Source organism: Mustela lutreola, chromosome 12, assembly GCF_030435805.1.
Source record: "Mustela lutreola isolate mMusLut2 chromosome 12, mMusLut2.pri, whole genome shotgun sequence".
Taxonomy (NCBI): domain Eukaryota; kingdom Metazoa; phylum Chordata; class Mammalia; order Carnivora; family Mustelidae; genus Mustela; species Mustela lutreola.
The window spans coordinates 97,213,526-97,236,038 of NC_081301.1; the positions used below are offsets into that span (position 1 = coordinate 97,213,526).

The 22,513-nt window shown below is 46.5% G+C and overlaps 1 long non-coding RNA gene across 1 annotated transcript; it reads right to left on the reverse strand.

The window, feature by feature from the left end:
* Nucleotides 1-15,465: 15,465 nt before the first annotated feature.
* LOC131812808 (uncharacterized) lies at nt 15,466-19,072 on the reverse strand. Its single transcript, XR_009346494.1, has 3 exons — nt 18,773-19,072; nt 15,705-15,819; nt 15,466-15,540 (listed from the first exon to the last, which is right to left on the reverse strand). It is a non-coding gene; the product is annotated as an uncharacterized LOC131812808 (long non-coding RNA).
* Nucleotides 19,073-22,513: the final 3,441 nt, after the last annotated feature.

Here is a 22,513-nt window from a genome sequence, read left to right on the forward strand (position 1 = left end):
ACAGATATTCAGATGAAGGAAGCACAGACAACCCCACCAAAATCAACAAAAGCAGATCCACATCAAGACTTAATTAAATTGGCAAAATATAGTGATTATTTTTTTTAAAGCAGCAAGACAAAAGAAAGCAGGAACAAACAGGGGAATCCCCATAAGGCTAGTCGGGGAATTTTTCAGGAGAAACTTAGCAGGCCAGAAGAGAGTGCCATGATATATTCAACAAGTGCTGAGTGGGACAAAACTGCAGCCACGAATACTCTACGAAGGCTACCATTCATACCAGAAAAGGAGAAAACCAGTTTCCCAGCAAACAAAAACTAAAGGAGTTCATAACCACGGAACTAGCCCTGCAAGAAGTATTAAAGGGGACTCTGAGTAGAAAGGAGACCAAAAACAACAGTATTAAGGTAGGAAACACAAAAGCAGAGATAGAAGTATTTCTTTAAAAATCAATCAAGACATTTTAACAACAGTTTTCTTCCAATCCATGAGCAGAGAATGTCTTTCCATATTTTCAGGTCTTCTTCAGTTTCTTTCATCAGTCTTTTATACTTTTCATAGTAAGGTCCTTCACCTCTTTGGTGAGGTTTATTTCTAGATATCTTATTATTTTGGCTTCAGTTGTAAAGGGGATTGTTTTCTTAAACTCTCTGCTACTTCATTATTGGTGTCCAGAAATCCAACAGTTGTGGTGTCTATGTGGTTTAGTCGGTTAAGCATCTGCCTCGGCTCAGGTCATCATCCTACGATCCTGGGATCCTGGGATCGAGCCCTGCATCAGGCTCCTTGTTCAGCAGGGAGCCTGCTTCTCGCTCGCTCTCTTCCTCTGCCTGATGCTTCCCCTGCTTGTGCTCATGTGCACTAGCTCTGTCAAACACATTTTAAAAAAGAAATGCAGTGGTTCTCTGCATATTTATTTTGTATCCTGAAAATTTATACTGAATTCATTTATCAGTTCAAGCAGTTTTTTGGTGGAGTCTTTCGTGTTTCCTATGACATTGCGTCATCTGTAAATATTGTTTAAACGTCTATACTACCCAAAGCAATCCACGCATTTAACGCAATTCCTATCAAAATACCACCAGCATTTTTCACAGGACTAAAACAAACAATCCTAAAATTTGTATCAAACTGTAAAAGGCCCCGAAGAGTCAAGCCAATCTTGAAAAAGAAAAGCAAAGCTGGAGGCGTCAAAATTCTGGACTTTGAGTTATATTAAAAAGCCACAGGAGATGACAAAGAGGTTACTGCCTATGTTCTCCTCTAGGATTTTCACGGATTCCTGCCTCATGTTGAGGCCTTTAATCCATTTCGAGTTTATATTTGTGTATGGTGTAAGAGAGTGGTCAAGTTCCATTCTTCTATACGTAGCTGTCCAATTTTCCCAGCACCACTTATTGAAGAGACTGTCTTTTTTCCACTAGATATTTTTTCCTGCTTTGTTGTTGTTTGATCACAGAATTGTGGATCCATATCTGGACTCTCTCCTCTGTCCCACTGGTCTATGTGTCTGTTTTTGTGCCTGTACCATGCTGTCTTGGTGATCACAGCTTTGTAGTAAAGCTTGAAATCAAGCAACATGATACCCCCAGCTTTGTTTTTCTTTCTCAACATTTCCTTAGTGATTTGGGGTCTTTTCTGGTTCCATACAAATTTTAGGATTGTTTGTTTCAGCACTTTGAAAAATGCTGGTGGAATTTTGATTGAGATGGCATTGACTGTAGACTGCTCTGGGCAGTACAGACATTTTAGTAATGTTTATTCTTCCAATCCATGAGCATGGAATGCTTTAGCATCTTTTTGTGTCTTGTTCAATTTCTTTCATGACTGTTCTGTAGTTCCTCAAGTATAGATCCTTTACCTCTTTGGTTAGGTTTATTCCAAAGTACCTTATGGTTATTGCCACTATAATAAATGGAATCAATTCTCTAATTTCCCTTTCTATATTTTCATTGTTAGTGGATAAGAAAGCAACTGATTCCTGCACACTGATTTTGTATCCTGCCACATTACTGAATTGCTATATAAGTTCCAGTAGTTTGGGGGTGGAGTCTTCTGGGTTTTCCGTATAAAGTATTATGTCTTCTGTGAAGAGAGAGAGTTTGACATCTTTGCCAATCTGAATACCTTTTATTTCTTTTTGTTGTCTGATTGTTGTCGCTAGGACTTCTAGGACTATGTTGAATAAGAAAGGCGAAAGTGGGCATCCTTGTTGCATTCTTGATCTCAAAGGGAAGGCTGTCAACTTTCACCCATTGAGAATGATATTTGCTGTGGGTATTTCATAGATTTTATGAAGTTGAGGAATGTTCCCTTTATCCCTATACTTTGAAGAATTTTAATCAGGAACAGATGCTGTGTTTTCTCAAATACTTTTTCTGCATCAATTGAGAGGACCATGTGGTTTCTCTCTTCTCTTGATTAACTCTATCACATTGATTGACTTGCGAATGTTGAACCACCCTTGCGTCCCAGGGATAAGTCCCACCTTGTCATGCTGGATCATCATTTTAATGTACTGTTGGATCCTATTAGCTAGGATCTTGTTGAGAATCTTGGCATTCATATTCATCAGGGATATTGGTCTGATATTCTCCTTTTTGATGGGGTCTTTGCCTGGTTGGGGATCAGGGTAATGCTGGTTTCATAGAAGGAGTATGGAAGTTTTCCTTTTGTTTTTATTTTTTGTAACAGCTTCAGGAGAATAGGTATTATTTCTTCTTTGGATGTTTGGTAGAATTCCCCAAGGATTCTGTCAGGTTCTGGGCTCTTGTTTTTTGGGAGGTTTTTGATCACTGCTTCAATCTCATTATAAGATATTGGTCTAGTCAGGTTATCAATTTCTTCCTGTTTCAGTCTTGGAAATTCATAGGTTTCCAGAAATGAATCCATTTCTTTTAGGTTGCTTAACTTACTGGCATATAGCTGTTAATAATAATTTCTGATGACTGTTTCTATTTCTTTGGTGTTAGTCATGATCACTCCCCTTTCATTCATAATTTTATTAATTTGGGTCTTCTCTCTTTTCTTTTGGATTAGTTTGGCCAGTGGTTTATCAATCTTATTAATTCCTTCAAGACATGTCTCCAAAGGCAAAGGAATAAAAAGCAAAAATAAACTTTTGGGACTTCATCAAGATCAAAAGGTTCTGCACAGCAAAGGAAACAGTCAATAAAACAAAGAGGCAACCCATGGAATGGGAGAAGATATTCATAAATGATACTACAGACAAAGGACTGATATCCAAGATCTACTAAGAACTCCTCAAACTCAACACTCAAAAAATAGATAATCACGTCAAAAAATTGGTAGAAGACATGAACAGGCACTTCTACAAAGAAAACATACAAATGGCTAATAGACACATGAAAAAAATGTTCATCATCATTAGCCATCAGGGAGATTCAAACCAAAATCACATTGAGATACCATCTTTCACCAGTTAGAATGGCCAAAATTAACAAGACAGTACACAACAAATGCTGTAGATGATGTGGAGAAAGGGGAACCCTCTTACACTGTTGGTGGGAGTGCAAGTTGGTGCAGCCACTTTGGAAAACAGTGTGGAAATTCCTTAAGGAATTAAAAATAGAGCTACTCTATGACCCGGCAACTGCACTATTGGGTATTTACCCCAAAGATACAGGTGTAGTGAAAAGAAGGGCCATCTGTACCCCAATGTTCATAGCAGCAATGGGCACAATTGCCAAACTGTGGAAAGGACCAAGATGCCCTTCAACAGACGAATGGATAAAGTAGATATGGTCTATACATACAATGGAATATTATGCCTCCATCAGAAAGGATGAATACACAAATTTTGTATCAACATGGACGGGACTGGAGGAGATTATGCTGAGTGAAAGAAGTCAAGCAGAGAGAGTCAATTATGCGGTTTCACTTACTTGTGATACAAAAGGAATAACATGGGAGGACTTTAGGAGAAGGAAGGAAAAGTGAATTGGGGGAAATCAGAGGGGAGATGAACCATGAGAGACTGGATTCTGAGAAATAAACTGAGGGTTTTGGAGGGGAGAGAGGTAGGGAGTTAGGTGAGCCTGGTGGTGGGTATTAAGGAGGGCACATATTGCATGGAGCACTGGGTGTGGTGCATAAACAATGAATCTTGGAACACTGAAAAAATAAAATTTAAAAAAAATTCATGGAAACTAATGAAAATGAAAACACTTGGTCCAGGGGCACTGGTGGCTCAGTGGGTTAAAGCCTCTACCTTCGGCTCAGGTCATGATCCCAGGGTCCTGGGATCGAGCCCCACATTGGGCTCTCTGCTCAACAGGGACCTGCTCTCTCTCCTCCTCTCTCTCTTCCTGCCTCTCTGCCTACTTGTGATCTCTGTCTGTCTTATTTAAAAAAAAGAAAAGAAAAGAAAACACTTCAGTCCAAAACCTATGGGATACTGCTAAGGCAGTCCTAAGGGGGAAATACATAGCCATCTAAGCTTTAATCAAAAATAAAAAGAAAAATCCTGAATATACAAGCTAACTGTACACCTTAAAGAACTGGAGAAAGAACAACAAATAGAGACTAAGCCAAGTAAAAGAAGAGAAATAATAAAGCTTAGAGCAGAGATCAATGAATTAGAAACCAGTAATACAGTAGAGCCGATCAATGAAACTAAAAGCTCTTTCTTTGAAAGAATTAATAAGATCAATAAACCACTGGCCAGATTTATCCAAAGAAAAGCCTCCCCCGCTTGCAGACCCAAATTAATAAAATTATGAACGAATGGGGAGAGATGACGACTAACACCAAGGAAATATAGAAACAATTATTAGAAATCATTATGGCCCAGCAATTACACTACTGGGTATTTACCCCAAAGATAAAGGTGTAGTGAAAAGAAAGGACATATGTACCTCCATGTTCATGGCAGCAGTGTCCACAATAGCCAAACTGTGGAAAGAGCCAAGATGCCCCTCAACAGATGAACGGATAAAAAAGATGCGGTCCATACACACAATGGAATATTACTCAGCCATCAGAAAGGATGAATACCCAATTTTTCCATCAACATGGATGGGACTGGAGATTATGCAGAGTGAAATAAGTCAAGCATAAAATATCAATTATCATATGGTTTCACTTATTTTTGGAACATAAGGAACAGCACAGAGGATACTAGGAGAAAGAAGGGAAAAATGAAGGGGGGACTTAGAGGGGGAGAGGAACCATGAGAGACTATAGACTCCAAGAAACAAACTGAAGGTTTTACAGGGAAGGGAGCAGGAAGATGGGTTAGCCTGGTGATGAGTATTAAGGAGGGCATGTATTGCATGGAGTAGTGGGTGTTTTATGCAAACAATGAATCTTGGAACACTACATCAAAAACTAACGGAAATACTGTATGGTGACTAAAATAATTTAAAAAAAGAAAAAATTATTATCAACAACTATATGGCAGGCAATAAATTAAGCAAACTGGATGAAATGGATGCATTCCTGGAAACCTATAGACTACCAAGACAGAAACAGGATGAAATTGACAATCTGAAGAGACCAATAACCAGTAACGAGATTGAAGTAATGATCAAAACCTCCCAAAAAACAAGAGTCCAGGGCCCAATGGATTCCCATGGGAATTCTACCAAACATTCAAAAAAGAAATAATACCTATGCTCCTGAAGCTGTTTCAAAAAATAGAAGTGGAAGTAAAAATAGACTCATTCTATGAAGCCATATTACCTTGATCCCAAAACCAGACAAAGACCCCAACAAAAAGGAGAATTACAGATCATTATCCCTAATGAACATGGATATCAAAATACTCACCAAGATACTATCCAATAGGATCCAACGGTACACTAAGAGAATAATTCTTTTTTGTTATAAATTAATTAATTTATTTTCAGAAAAACAGCATTCATTATTTTTTCACCACAACCAGTACTCCATGCAATCCGTGCCCTCCATAATACCCACCACCAGGTACCCCAATCTCCCACCCACCCCGCCACTTCAAACCCCTCAGATTGTTTCTCATTCTCACCACTGTTTGCTAGAACTCATACAGTAGTTCAAGAACATGGCAGGATATAAAATCAGTGCACAGAAATCAGTTGCATTTCTATACACTAACAATGAGACAGAAGAAAGAGAAATTAAGGAATCGATCCCATTTACAATTGCACCCAAAACCATAAAATACCTAAGAATAAACCTAACCAAAGAGGTAAAGGATTTGTACTCTAAAAACTACAGGGGGGTCTGAGTGGCTCAGTGGGTTAAGCCTCTGCCTTAGGCTCAGGTCATGATCTCAGGGTCCTGGGATCGAGCCCTGCGTCAGGCTCTCTGCTCAGCAGAAAGCCTGCTTCCCCCTCTCTGCTGACTGCTCTGCCTACTTGTGATTTCTCTGTCAAATAAATAAATAAAATCTTTTTTAAAAAAAGAAATTTTTTAAAAACTACAGAACACTATGAAAGAAACTGAGGAAGACAAAGAGATGGACAATATTCCATGTTAATGCAATGGAAGAATAAACTTTGTTAAAATGTCTATCCTTCCCATGCATTCAATGCAATCTCTATCAAAACACCATAAAAAAATACCATCGACATTTTTCACAGGGCTGGAACAAATAATCCTAAAATTTGTATGGAATCAGAAAACAAAACAAAACAAAACAGCCAGAGAAATGTTGAAAAAGAAATACAAAGCTGGTGGCATCACAATGCCTGACTTCAAACTATATTATAAAGCTGCGATCATCAAGACCATAGGTACTGGTACAAAAACAGATAAATAGATCAATAGAACAGAACAGAAAACTCAGAAATGTACCCTCAACTCTGGTCAGCAAATCTTTGACAAAGCGGGAAAGAATATATCTAATGGGAAAAAATCGTCTCTTCAATAAATGGTGTTGGAAAAATTGGGACAGCCACATGCAGAAGACTGAAACTGGACCATTCTCTTATACCGCACACAATGATGGAACTCAAAGTGGATGAAAGACCTAAATGTGAGATAGGAAACCACCAAAATCCTAGAGGAGAACACAGGAAGGAACATCTTTGACCTCAGCCACAGCAACTTCTTGCTAGACATGTCACGAAAGGCAAGGCAAACAAAGGCAAAAATGAACTATTGGGACGTTATCAAGATAAAAAGCTTCTGCACAGCAAAGGAGAGTCAACAAACATAAAAGGCAACCTATGGAATGGGAGAAGACATTTACAGATGACATATCAGATAAACGGCTGGTATCCGAGATCTATAAAGAGCTTATCAAACTCAACACTCAAAACACACAGGGCACCTGGATGGTTCACTGGGTTATTAAACCTCTGCCTTCAGCTCAGATCATGATCTCAGGATCCTGGGATCAAGCCCCACGTGGGGCTCTCCGCTAGCCGGGAAGCCTGCTTGCCTCACCCCACCCCAACCCGGCCTCTTTGCCTCCTTGTGATCTCTGTCTGTTAAATAAATAAATAAAATCTTGAAAAAATGAGCAAAGAAGACCTACAAATAACAGACCCATGAAAAAATGTTCAACATCACTACCCATCAGAGAAATACAAATCAAAACCACATTGAGATAACACGTTATACCAGTTAGAATAGCTAAAATTAACGAAACAGGAAAAAAACGTTGGCTGAGGATGTAGAGAATGGAGAACCCTCTTGCACTGTTAGTGGGAATGCCAGCTGGTACAGTTACTTTAGAAAACAGTATAGAAGTTCCTCAAGAAGTTAACAATGGAGCTCCCTACCCTATGACCCAGCAACTGTACTACTGGGTATTTACCCCAAAAACACACAGAGGTAGTGAAAAGAAGGGGCACATGCACCCCAATGCTCATAGCACCTATGTCCATCATAGCCAAACTGTGGAAGGAGCGGAGATGCCCTTCAACAGATGAACGGATAAAGAAGATGTGGTACATACATACAATGGAATATTACTCAGCCATCAGAAAGGATGAATACCTACCATTTACAACAACGTGGATGCAAGTGGAGGGTATTACACTTAAGTGAAATAAGTCAACCAAAGAAAGACAGTTATCATATGATTTCGGTGATATGTGGACTATAAGAAACAGTGCAGAGGATCATAAGGGAGGGAGAACTGAATGGAAAGAAATCAGAGAGGGATACAAACCAGGAGACTTCTGACTCCGGGAAATAAACTGAGGGTTGCTGAAGGGGAGGTGAGGGGGGCGGTTGGGGTAACTGGTGGATGGGCATTAAAGAGGGTATGTGATGAGCCCTGGGTGTTATTAAATGCAACTGATGAATTATTGAACACATGTGAAACTAATGATGTATCTTATCTTGGTTAATTGAATTTAAAAAGATGAAGTCTAAAAAAATTAAGTGACCTACAGATTCCATAAAACCCACACTTTTTTATTTGAGAGAGAGAGAGGGAGGAGAGGGCAAAGAGAGAGGGAGGGAGAGAATCTCAAGCAGGCCCTATGCACAGCATAGAACCTGACGTGGGGCTCTATCTCAGATCATGACCTGAGCCAAAATCAAGAATCAGATGCTGAATCAACTGAGCCACCCAGGCACCCCCACAGAATCCCTATTAAAATCCCAATGGAATTCTTTACAGAAATAGAAAAAAACAATCCAAAAATTCATACAGAATCACAAAAGATCCTGAACAGCCAAAACAGTTTTGGACAAGAACAAAGCTGGAGGCATCACACTTCCTGATTTCAAAATATATTATAAACCTATAATATATTAGTACTGGCATTTAGACCTATAGATCAGTGGAACCAAGAGCCCACAAATAAAACCATATATAGTGTGACCTTCAAGAAGGATTCCAAGAACTCACAGTGGGGAAAGGTTAGCCTCTAAGAAATGGTGGGAAAAAAGATCACTACATAGTTAAGAGTGAAACTGGTTCCTTATCCAACTTCATCTACAAAATTAAATGAATAAAAAAGACTTAAGACCTGAAACTGATAAAAACAAAGGACTAAAACTTCTTAACATTAATCCAGGCGATAACTATTGGATCTGATACCAACAGCAATGACAACCAAAAGGTAAAAACAGACAAGTTGATTTGCATCAAACTAACAGCTTCTGCACAGCCAAGGAAACCATCAAAAAATGAAAAGGGAAGCTATGGAATGGGGACAATATTTGAAACTATGTATCTGACAAGGGGTTAGGATCCAAAATATATGAGGAATTCCTTCAACTCAACAGCAAAATAGCAAATAATTCAAAAGAAAGTCAACCAAGTATTTGAATAGCTCTTTTCCCAAAGACCTATAAATGGCCAACAGATGTAAGAAAAGTTGCTCAGTATTACTAATTGTCAGGCATTTGCAAATTAAAACCACAATGACGTATGACCTCACAACTGCTAGAACGGTTGGGGTATTTCACACTGCTCATTCTGCCACTGGGATGTATTTTGCATCTTCATGGCCTGCCATCCAGATGCATTGATAAAGGTTATGTTTAGTTTGCTGGGATGGGTCAACCAGTTTGACTGCTACTCGGCACATACAAGTGCTTGGTCATAACTGCTTACCTCTGAACATCAATTTCATCACCTGAAATGTGAGACAATAATGTACCCACTAGGGGGTTTTTATGGATTTGGCAAGCATGAGTATGAAAGTATGCCTCATAGTGCCTGGCACATGCTAAAAACTCAGTGGGGCAGTGATGATGCAAATTTACTTTTCACCAGAGCCTGATGAATGCAGCTGGGCACTCAGTTTGGGTCTGTTCTTCCTTTACCGGTCCAGGACACCAAGAGTTTTGGCTGTTGACATTTGGATCACGGGAAACAAGCGGCCATCTAATTTAGAACATTGAGAATTTTATACCCAGTTTATTTTAACTTATATGCTATGCCTGCTTCACTGCATTTGAACTATGAGCCATAGGAGTTTAGGTTTTTTTCGTGAGCAACATTTGGGTTTGTTGCTTTGCAGGGTGCCATGCGTCCTGTGCCAGCTGGCTTAATTTGTTCTGCCTCCCAGTGATAGGAGCTGACAGCGATCGGGCCGACGACATGCCCTGCAGGAAAGTAATGAAGACTCAGTGCTCCCATCCTTGAGGGACATGTGTGCCACTAGGCAGCAGGTTCACAGGTCCCGTTGACAAAGTGGACCATGCAGTTCATTCACTCCTGGATGGCCTGGTGTCTCTTGTGTCAGTGGTTACAGTTCCAGGAGTTATGATACTCGCTAAGACACTGACCAGCTTCCCACTTTAGCCTCGAGAGAGACATTGTAGGACAGTGAAGCAGGGTGAGGGCCAAGAGAGTAACAGGACAGATCTCAGTCAGGAAGGCACTCCATAAAGAGAATAGAGAAGCATTCTAACATGAGGAAACAGAAAATGAAGAGGCCCCAGTGTGCCTTTCAAGAACAGAAAGAAGGCTGCTGCACCTGGGGCTCATGACCACGGCCAGCGGGGCGGCAGTGAGAGGAGGTCAGACCAGAAGGTGCCTGGGAAGGGACACTGTGAGGGGCCGAGTTTGTTCTGAGAACAGTGGGTGCCAAGTAGGCGGAAATGAGAGGCAGGAGGATGGTGTGAGAACATGGGGAAGAGGAATCCCTCCTACCTGGAGAAGGTGACTCTCACCCACGGTGTCAGGGGAAGAAAGCAGAGTGGGGATCAGGGGCAGGCTGGGGAAGGACAGGGAGGACTGACATGCAGGAGGCCTCACGCTGATGTCGCCAGAGGGCACAAAGTACAGTAGAACATATGCACAGACAGGCCAGTCAGCAGGGCCAGGCCTGAGAAAGACCCTGCGAGGAACTTGGCCCTTACCCTCTGTGGGAGCCATCCAAAGAAGAAAGCAGATTCCTCCCTCAGGAACTACCCTTGCATCTACCACTTCCTGGCAGAGTTCACCCAATGGGTCACTCCCACCAGCACATTCTGGAGAGAACTGGTCAAGTCTGACCTCCTAGAGGAGAAACCCTGATCTCCCAGCCACTCCGCTGAGGACAGGACTCCTGGGGCAGTCAGCCCCACTCTGCTTCCAGCCACTAGCAGAAGTGATATTGCCAGACCCATCCAGGTAAGCTTAAGAAGACCACTGACCATGCCAGGGGAATGGCTGCTCTAGAACAGAGACTGGATGACTCTGAGCGACAGAAGATCACAACAAACAAGGGTCAGTCCACATGGGAGAGCCTCACAGTCACCAATATGCCCCGTGTCCCCCTCCTACACCAACACACACTCCAGCTAGACACAGTGAGCCACCATCACAGTCCCACAGAGCTCTGCATGTCTCCAAACACACAAACCCTACCCACCAGATGCCTACTAGTGCACCTAGAACTTTCATGTCCCAAACAGACATACACCTTCAACCCCAAAAAAATTACAGCCATGGTCTTGAATACAAAAATGTACTCCCAACCATCCCCCAATAATCAAACGCTAAATACGCACATCCTCATATCTTAAAAAATCCACTCAGCCCTGTATCACTCCCCATTGAAATCACACAAACCTTCTAACAATAACTGAATACATTAAAACCAAACTCACATACTTAATATTAAACACAATCCCATAATCCTAAATATACCACATATAGTCAGAACTGTTAACGTCCACTTACGTGCAATGCCTCCAAAACTCAACACACAAATACCATCCAATAGATACACATGGGGTTTCCTACTTTCTCCTAAATACTCCTCAAAAGAATGACTTCACCACCCCAATACAAACATATACCTGTCTCCCTCTTGATATCCTATAAATGGCATCTGTCTATACCCCCCAATTACAGACACATAACTCACAACACCCCACTACATTGACAAGCTGAAGCTCCCAAAGCCCTCTACTCCCTAAATTCTTACCCTGACTAAATAAGTATACACACAGCCCTGATAGTGCAAATACACATAAAACCAACACACAAAGCATTAACACATAACATTAGGTCTTCTCCAATGCACAGACACATATTCACCATAGTTTCAAAATGCACAGACACACACACTATGCCACACCAACTATATACTCACGGCTCTCACTGCCCCCCAAATCGTACATACACAGTTTCCACCCATCTTTAAAATTATCCTGAACCATCCACCCCCCAAAATACACCCATAGGTTCTCCCCATACCGATATGTCCGGATCCAGGTTTTCTCCCCAACCTCCTTCTAAACACAACACACACACACACACACACATACAGCAATCCCTCCAATTCCTGTCCCTACCCAAGGTCTCCAGAAAAAAATAAGTACTCATCAGATCTTCTTAAACCTGAATATACAGGGGCGCCTGGGTGGCTCAGTGGGTTGAAGCCTCTGCCTTCGGCTTAGGTCATGATCTCGGGGTCCTGAGATCCAGCCCCGCATCGGGCTCTCTGCTCAGTGGGGAGCCTGCTTCCTCCTCTCTCTCTGCCTTCCTCTCTGCCTACTTGTGATCTCTCTCTGTCAAATAAATAAATAAAATCTAAAAAACAAACAAACAAAACCCTGAATATAAAGAGTCAGTCCCTCAAACCTCTTAAAATACACAAGAACTCTTCCAAATTCATCACACTTCAAGAACCGCTACATAAATACTCGCATGTGCAACCTTTAATGCCCCAAATATACATGCACCCAGAACATAAGCAATCCCCAACCCTCAAATATATGTATTAGATTCCTCACTAAACACTCTGAATTTACACACACCACAGCCCACCCTGTGCTATGGACACTCTATACACCCACACCAACTTCCTACCAGCACTGTGAACATTCAGAGGCACTCACACAATGACAGTGTGTACACAGCGTGTACACAAGCACACACTTGTACACAGAGCTCCAACCTCATGATGAGAGAACAGCTCTTCTGAGGGGCTGCCAGCACATTCTACAGCATGACAACCTGCTCACACCCAGTCTGGACAGTTCCATAAAGACCTGAGCTCAGAATTCCCACCCCAAGCTCCCACTCTACTTTTCCTAGGGCACCTTTACAGGTAACCACTAAAGACGGGAGACCACGAAAATTTAGGGACCTCCTCCCCAACCACCTGTAAGTTCTCAGTGCTTGCTACCCTGCTCTCTATGTCCTGCTGGCTGGGACCTGAGACAGAGAACTGCCCTTCCATTGCACACACCCCATTACTGGGATCTGTAAGTAAATGCTGTGACTCCATGTCCTTTGGAGGGGCTGAACTGAAACTGTGCCTTCACTTCCCCAAAGTGGGAGTGCAGGTGCTGAGGGAGCTCCCTCCTTCAGCAAATCATACCCCGCAGGTTCTCAATACAGTGTACCAGGCTCGGGACCCCCAACATACCTCCAAACCATATACAAGGGCCATCCCCACCTCCCCAGACACAAGCACACCCCTCCATGCTCCCTGACTTGACCCACACAAACACTCACGGCCCCAAGACGTATATACACAAGTCCCTCCACCTTGAAGACACTCACACACTCAGAATCTATGTAAAGAAATTGCTAGAAGCTCTAACAGGCAGGAGTCTGATGACAATGGCATGCGTCCCGGGTGGACAAGAGCACCTTTGGGAGACAGCGTCAGCCCCCTGCTCCCTCAGGGATGGCGGCAACTACAGAGAATAGCCTTGCCCGGGGGCATCCTGTTTCCAGGAAGGCATTCGTCTCACGGGCTGATGAAGGCCTGGCCGATTGCTTCCAACGGCGACAGCTCTGAGAGACCGCATAGCTCCTCAGCTCCAGGAGGAGAAGCAGAGGCTGTTCCGGAGTCTGCCGAAAGACCACTGTGCCCAGTTCTTCCTGTTTCTACCCTCACAGGTGCTGTTTAGTAAATACCTTGTTTCCTAAACTCTGTGTCTGCTTCTGTGTTCCAAACTATGACACTCTACACACCCATGACAATTATCAAGCATCAAGGAACACAACAAGGACCCCTCTCCTGGCTCTTACATTCCAGGGAAGAAAAGAGATAATAAACATATGGTCATAACACGGACTTGGATGCATGCCTGTGCACAGTCAGGACTGTGACAAAGGACTCTTGATCTCTTGGGACGAAGTGAGGGAAGGTGCAAAAAGATTTGTAAGTCAGGACAGGTTTCTTGCTCGAAGCAGGAGAAAGCTGCAGGAAGGACGCAGACCACTGGCCCCCAAGCTAGAATTCTCCCAGCATCCCCAACTACCAGCAGCCACAGGAGCAGAGTCTGGCTGAGGGTGGAAGAATTTACCTCCCGACGTGCTCCCACCCCCTCGCCCCACAGAGTCAAAGCCTGCCTCCAGCCTTGGCCTGAGTCCCATCTTCTCCCTCCTCTGTTCCTAGTGTCCCACTGACCCTGCTCTGCTTGTCCTGGTCTCTGTCGGTTGTAAGCCTCCTCTCTTGGGCCCTAGCAGACATCAGAACAGGGTCCTCTGTGTGGAGAAAGGGGAGCACTCTTACACTGTTGGTGGGAATGCAAACTGGTACAACCACTCTGGAAAACGGTATGGAGGTTCCTCGAGATGTTAAAAACAGAGCTACCCCAAAGATACCGAGGTCATAGAGAAGAAGGGGCACATACACCCCAAAGTTCATAGCGGCAATGTCCACAATAGCCAAACTGTGGGAGGAGCTGAGATGTTCTTCAACAGATGAATGGAAAAAGAAGATATGTTTCATATATACAACGGAGTATTACGCAGCCACTTAACACACCAATGCGCATGGAACTGGAGGGTATTCTGCTAAGTGAAATAGGTCAATCAGAGAAACACAATTATCGTAAGGTTTCACTCAAAGGGGAACGAACATAAGGAATCGTGCAGAGGACCACAGGGGTGAGGGGGGACTGAATGAGAAGAGATCACTGAGGGAGACAAACCTTATGAGACTCCTGACTCTGGGAAACAAACTGAGGGCTGTGGAGAGGGAGGTGGGTGGAGGGATGGGGTTACTGGGTGATGGGAACTGAAGAGGGCACGTGGCACAGTGAGCACCAGGTGTTGTTATATACAGCTGACGAATCACTGAACATTGTATCAAAAGCTAATGATGTATGATGTGTTGGCTAAGTGAATTTAAATCACAAAATTAAAAAAGAAAGAACAGTGTCCTTTGTAGGAACAGTTCCCTAGTGGCCACAGAGCCACCTTTTGGGTCTCCTCAGATCCACTCTTGTGTTGCTGCATGCCCCAGGGCGGTTGAGAGGGTTCAGGTCCTCTTTCCCCAACAAGTTCTGAGAAGTAGAGCAAGTTGGAGCTTCTAATGGCCTGGCCAAAGGGGCCACTCAGTATGAATCCTGAGGACTCAGGATTCCTTCTGTCCATGGAGATACGGGGGAACACAGGCTATGCCCTATGATACACACTCCGAAAAGAAACTTGGGGCCCCAGAACAACCAGCTCTGACTAGCCTCGCCATTCCAGCAATTCACATTCATTCCATTGAGTGGGGGGTGTTCAGTGCTGGTTTAATACCACAATATTCCTATTTCTCTCCCTTAAATCTCAGAGTCTACATCTTCCATCTCACAGACAAGGCACATTAAGCCCAAGAACGTATACCTTGTACATATATTGCATTCTCTTCAGAATACTCTTTAACGTAGAAAAGCAGGCAGAGCTCCATTCTGCTGACAAAACACAATACAATTAGCATACCCCACCGGCATTTTATTGGGGACAGGTTATGAGAGAGGCAGGGAGAGCTACTAGGAATCCACCCGTACTAAGAAAGTCAGTTCAAGAAGCTGGCGATAGCACCTTCTTTTGGAGGGAGATTCAGGAGACTCACCATAAGGAAGGCCCACAAATGCTGGGTGGGTCCAAGGGAGGTGGGAGGCAGGAGGCAGCTATGTGGCCAGCTGGTGGCCATGCTCATCACGTGGCTGGTGGGTTTGCAGCTCCACCTGGACAGAGGAAAGAGCATCAGGTTTTCCTCTCAGAGAAACATGAAGCTATGTGCTTCCCAGTGTTAGGAGCATCCTGAACATTCAGAAAAGAAAGGAGAGCATTTCTAAAGGGTTTGGGAACACGAGAGCCATATCCATTCAGAGCAGAACATCCCAGTCCTCCTGGGTCACAGCCCCTAGCTCTTCTTCATGGACAAAGCCTCCCCAGCCCCAGTCTTGTCAGTTCGCTGACCCCTAGGGGTCCTGCCTAGCCCTGAGGACTCAGGTTTCCACTGAGATAGGCTGGTTGAGAACTAGTGATTCCCAACACTCCCCATGACTCTGGGCAAGTGGTTCTGCAGGCTTTCACCTCCTGGACCCATGTAGAGGCTGTTCTTGCCTACCAGCCATGCTCCAGAAGAGACAATGATGCCTGCAGCTTACCTAGGGGATTTACAAGGGGCTGTCTGGGAGAGCACGCTCTCTTGACCTCCTCTCCAGGAATCCCCACAATGTTCTGAATGTTGCCTGTCACAGCAACAACCCATTTATGAAGGCTCTGCTCTGCACAGCCATGTCTACCAGGGCCATCCATCTTGGGATGCCCTGATGCAAGGACCACAAATCCTGAAGGAGTGTCCACCTGCCTAACATATAAACACCCCTGAACCTACCTGCATGAAAAACTGGAAATCACCAAATATATAGGGATCCTTTGGCCCTAAAGAATGGGCCAACCTGATTAGGAGTAATGCAGCGGTTCAGAATGACAAGGGTCAAGGCACACATACAAGGGCCCAAAGCTCTGGATGCCCCCACTCACACACATCCCAATGATGCCTGCTTCACACAGACACCAGGGGTGTGCTGGTCAATACTTCATAAAACGCTCTCAGAGGAAGGTGGGAAAGGCTTCTGTTTGTGGTTTTTACCTGGCATAAATATTCCCGGCATGACTAATTTCAAGCTACCTACCTACAGTCATTAAACACAGAACTAGGAAAAGAGATGCACCACTGACCATCCCAAGTTAGTACGAGCCAGTTCCAGTGCACCATATCCCCTCTCATAGAAGTATGTGCACACAATCCACTATACGCCAAGTAGGGAATCAACTCCCACCCCAGATACATACACAAAACACTATGTATATCTGTGCATATGTGCATATATATACAAATATACATACACGAATACACATAGATCTCCTAACACACACACACACACACACACACACACATTTCTATCCTCATCCTGAATTACAGAAACCACCTTCTACTATCTACTACCAAACACATTCAGACACAGAGTAGTACTACCCAAAGAAACACACACCGAATACTCCTAACTTCAAACCTTACGAACAAACTTGATGATTCATGCAGTTGGTGCTGGATATATCCAAAATCCAGTAGATATACACAAACCAATATGTGTGTGTGTGTGTGTGCATATGTGTATATATGCGCACACACACACACACACACACACACACGTCACAAACATCCCTCACAATGCATACATGAAACAACTTCCAAATCCCAAACTATCTGTAGTGAGTAGCAGCCAGCTTTCACACCTGCAAATACTAAAAATCAAATCCCAGACCTCTAATACAGAGAAACACAATTCTCCAACTCCCCTGTATGAACACTGAGCCCCATCTCCCATCAGATACATACATGCTCACTTTCCAAAATGCACAAGCTTAATGGCCCCCTACTGAAAAATACAAACACACGGCCCCAGCAAAAATTCCTCCAAATAACCATGGTCCCTGAATACACACACAGACTCAATACACACACAGCTCTCCACAAGCCCGAAATGCACCTAAAATAACCCAGTATACTACGACTATGCAAATTTATCACCCACACCGTTTCACACACACGTATGCCACACCACCTCTGCATACATAACCTCACAGTCCCAGATGCTCATACACAATCAACTCTTCCATCTCGGACCATCGTCATACAAAACCCGTATCACACCTATAAACCCGCCACCAGTGCCATAAAACAATTCACAGGTCTGGCGTCAACACACCGATCCGAACAGGACATGCGCCAGTCAGAGAAAGATACACAGAACCATTCGACGTGCGCGGACGCACCACTGATCCTCCTGCGATGCCCGAAGAGAAAACCCAGCGCGGCTACCTGAACCCACACACACTTTTCCAAGCCTGCCCTACCCACGTGCACACACGGTCTCAATCTGCTCGGACTCCCACGGATCCCCCAGTCGTGCGGGGAAATCACACTTACCACATTCCACTCAACCCCGAATGACACACCCCTAAGCAGCAGCTCCTTGACTTCGGATGGACCCTGACCTCTTCACGCCCGCCTGACCGCACTCAGCGCGCTCTCACACACACGAGCTGCACCGCCCCTTGTTCACAACAGCCACACAGCAGCATACACCTGCCGCTCGGACTAACAAGCCCCTCCAAGCCCCACCTGCGCTCCCCTCCGGCCCCGCCGTCGCCCCTGGAACCACTACGGCTCCTCACCCCGGACCCGGCCCCAGGGCCTCCCGCCCGCCGCCCCAGGCCCCAGGGACACGCCGGCCGGGGCTGAGGGGAGCCCACGAGCCGCCCAGGACGGCAGACCCGTCGGCCCCGGAACCTGAGACCCACAAGCCCGTACCCCGAACACAGACGCCTGGCACCCAAAAACAGACCCCGCACCCGTGGGCCTCTCGAGACCCCAGGCTCCAGAGCGCGACCCCAATCTTAGACCCTGTGAATGCTAGACCCTCGAGGGCGGACCAAACCCTCAGACCCTCCATAGCCTACTCCCCAGACCCCAGAGACCGGAGCACTGACCCCAAACACGCGGACCGCCCGGGACGCCAGTCACCCAACGCGGAGCCCAGACCGCGGCCCCAAAAACCCAGGAACCGCCCTCACCCCTAGAAGGTCAGGGTGCAAAGAGCCCGCCCGAGGGTCTGCGCGACGCACCTCAGCATGCCGCGAGGCTCAGACACGGGTCGGCCGGGACTCCGGTCCCCGCGGGCCACTCCTCAAGGGCGCACACAAGGCGAAGCAGGAACACCACGGACCGCGGGCCGCCAGCCCTGCACGCCCGGGAGCGCGCGCCCGCATCAAGCCCAGCTCGCGCCAGCACCAGGTGGCCACGCGCGGCCCCGCCCCCGGCCGCAGGACCGTTAGCGACCCCGCCCCCGAGCCCGCGCAGGCGCGCCTTCTCCCGCGGGCAGCCTCAACGGAAGCTGGGAGCCGTTGCGGGGGAGGGTCCGGGAGACGTGCAGCCCCGCCCCTCGGGAGGGGGGCGCGTGCGCGTGCGCGCGACGACGTGGGCCTGCGCCTGCGTGGGCGCGCGCGGGGCAAGCCCAACCCGGCCCGAGAGCCCTGCAGGAGAGGCTGGAAGCAATGGGTCCCGGAGCCGCGGGCTGCACGGGGACGACTGCCGTCCCGCACTCCTTGTGGTGCTCCTGCCTTCAAGCCAGCGCGTGGGAAGTGAGCGCTCACGGCCCTGACGTCGCAGACGTGCACTCCCTGGCCTCGGACGCGACCTTGCGAACCACCTGGGACAGGGGCCTCCGAAGCCCGAGGGCCCCGCGGCCGACCAGCTCCGTCCGGACTGCGCATCTGCTGCTCTTTCCCGCCTTTCTGCGCCCTCCGCGCCCGCCGGAGCCCCTGCGCCCCGCAAGGTTCCATGGAAGCACAGTTCTGGCGGAGAACTCAGACCCGGGGAACACTCGGCGCCATCCTCCCCGACTCCATCCGCAGACTGTCCCCCGGGCACAGCCTGTCCACAGCACGTTTCCTGGCGGCGCTGCTCAGTGCCTGGGAGCGTCCACACAGCTTGCCTCGCAAGGCGCGTCTTCCGCCGTGGGTCACCGCGCCTGGTGCAGGTGATGGAGCGGGCGGCATGGCCGCAGCTTGGCTCTGGCTCCCTCCTCTTCTGGAATATCCGAGAACTTCAGTGCGCGTGGGAAAAGGGGCGACGGACTGCCCTGACCTTGTGACATTTTTGGAAGAAGCTTCAATCACCCCATCTCCTTCCAGTCCGTGGCCAGGGGAGGGCTGTTTCCGCCGACCCGGGAGCCCTGTCCAGAGACGGCTGGCTCTCAGCAGTCCCTGCAGGCAGGCTCAGAGACCAGCCCGCGAAGGCTCTCTGGTGCCGCCTGCCACGACCCGTCTTCCCAAACTGCCTTTGGGCGAATTTGATTCCATCTGCTCCTGGGCTGTAGGATTTGGAAGCGGTACAGAAATGGTTGCAGCATTGAGACGAGATGCTTTTTCCACAGTGCCAGGTTTGAATCAGTGGCCCCGAGAAGGCTCCTTCAGATCCTACATCTGAGCCAGGAGCGAGAACCTTGTGACTTTGGAGTCCACTTTCCTTCGCGGGGCGTGCGGCCAGGCAAGGAACTGTTTCAGCGCCTTCACCAAAAAGAGTTCCTGTTCAGAGAGTGCAGCCACGGTTCTAAAGCTCCCTTTCCTTCCCCAGCACCCTGCTGTCCTAGGAACTCCGCCGTCCTGGCGGTGGGAATGGGGCTTGTCTCCCTAGCCAGACGTCTGGCTTCGGCCTCTGAAGTTCTCAGCCCTCATCACCCTTGGCCCATTTCCTAAGAGCCCTCTCTTCTCACAAAGAAAACACCAATGCTCCTTGGCATCATGGTGTTCCCAGTAAACTGACATTGACGTGAAACCTGAAGAGGAGTCCATGAGATTTTAAAGGGGGTGCTGCCATGACTCCCACGTGCATGGGGCCACATTCAGTGTGAGCCTGGATTCCAAAGAACGAGCGTCTGCGGTTTGCATGCCCATTGCAGGGCTTCCAGGCTCAGAGTGGCCGGCCAGCCCTTAGAGGAAGCTGGTTGTGTGAGTGGGAAATGGATAGGAGTGGATACCCCAGGAGGCTTGGTCTCAAGGGGCACATCCCTTTCATGAGTAGTGACTGTAACGGCTCAAAAAACCAGGGCTATCGGGTCTTTCTATGCCCCTTTGCAATAAGAAAGGGGAAGATCTCCTATGCCTTCTTCCTGTCCTCACCCCCACTAAGCCTGGACACTCACTGATATATGATGGCTCTTCCAAATTCCAAATCCTTCCAAGAGCCTGCAGACACTCTGTGGGTGTGTGTGGGTGTGTGTGTGTGTGTACACACAAATGAGCTTTGCAGTGAAGCCAAGATAGCACTCTGGACTGTTCATATCCAAGATCTTTTTCACACAGGAAAGTGACTAATAATAACTGGATACGTTACACATTTTTGGTAGAGATGTCAGATAAAATGCAGAATCCCACCCAAATGCAAAATTAGGTAAAGGGGGAAAAATCTGCATTAAAGGTATATATCAAGGGGTGCCTGGATGGCTCAGTGGGTTCAAGCATCTGCCTTTGCTTCAGGTCATGATCCCAGGGTCCTGGGATCGAGCCCCGCATCGGGCTCTCTGCTCACTAGGGAGCCTGCTTCCCCCTCTCTTCATTCTCTACCTCTCTGCCTACTTGTGATCTGTCAAATAAATAAATAAAACTTTTTTTTTCTTTTTTTTTTTTCTTTTTTTGTCGGAGTGAGCACAGGCAGACAGAGTGGCAAACAGAGGCAGAAAGAGAAGCAGGCTTCCTGCTGAGCAAGGAGCCCGGTGCGGGACTTGATCCCAGGATGCTGGGATCATGACCTGAGCCGAAAGCAAGCCGCCTAACCAACTGAGTCACCCAGGCATCCCAATAAATAAATCTTTTTTTTAAAATATTTTATTTATTTATTTGACAGAGAGAGATCACAAGTAGACAGAGAGGCAGGCAGAGAGAGAGGAGGAAGCAGGCTCCCCGCTGAGCAGAGAGCCCGATGTGGGGCTCCATCCCAGGACACTGAGATCATGACCTGAGCCGAAGGCAGCAGCTTAACACACTGAGCCACCCAGGCGCCCTAAATCTTTTTTTTTTTTTATATATAAGAAAAGTATATCTCAAATATTTTATGGGACACAATTCTTGGAAACGTCGATTCCATGTTTATCTGTGATTCTAATTTAATTGAGTGTTTATTATTGTTATTTGCTAAAATTGGCCAGCCTTATTGGATGGGGCCCTTCGAATTTAGGAGGACTGTAGCACTTCTTCTGGGCATCCACCCTCCAGAAAGGAGGAGAGGAGCCGCATTACCAATGGTAATTACCATTACCAAGAACAATCACTGTGCATATCCACACACATTTTGGGACCTGTATCAACGTTCAACCAGAGAAACGAAGAGCGTACATTTACTTTTGAGGCACAATGCCATCTCTCCAAAGATCTAAAGGACAAAGGTAACACTGGGTTCCTGGGAGAAAGGGGGCCGGGTTGCCAGGAGGAAGAGGTGGGAGGAAAAGGCGTCCCTGCGCAGTCTACTATGCACAGTGTGACTTTGAACCAAAGGTATTGCTCGTTAGAACGTTTCCACTAAGGTAGTGAAAGAGGTTAGAAATCCATATCAAACAGCAACACAATACGCCGAGGAACAGGACATCGTGATTTCTGGTCGCGCATGGTAGGGTGCACGAACTCTCTCTGTGAGACACCGGGGCTTTCCAGAGAAAGGGACCCTAGTAAGGCCGGTGCTGCTGGATCTGCTCGGCTCCGAGCTCCGCAGGGCACTGGGCACAGGAGCACCCGAGGCTGGAGAACGAGGTGTGAGCAAACCCACGGGATCTGCTGACACCGAGCTGGTTTGAAACCCTCATTTCCACGTGG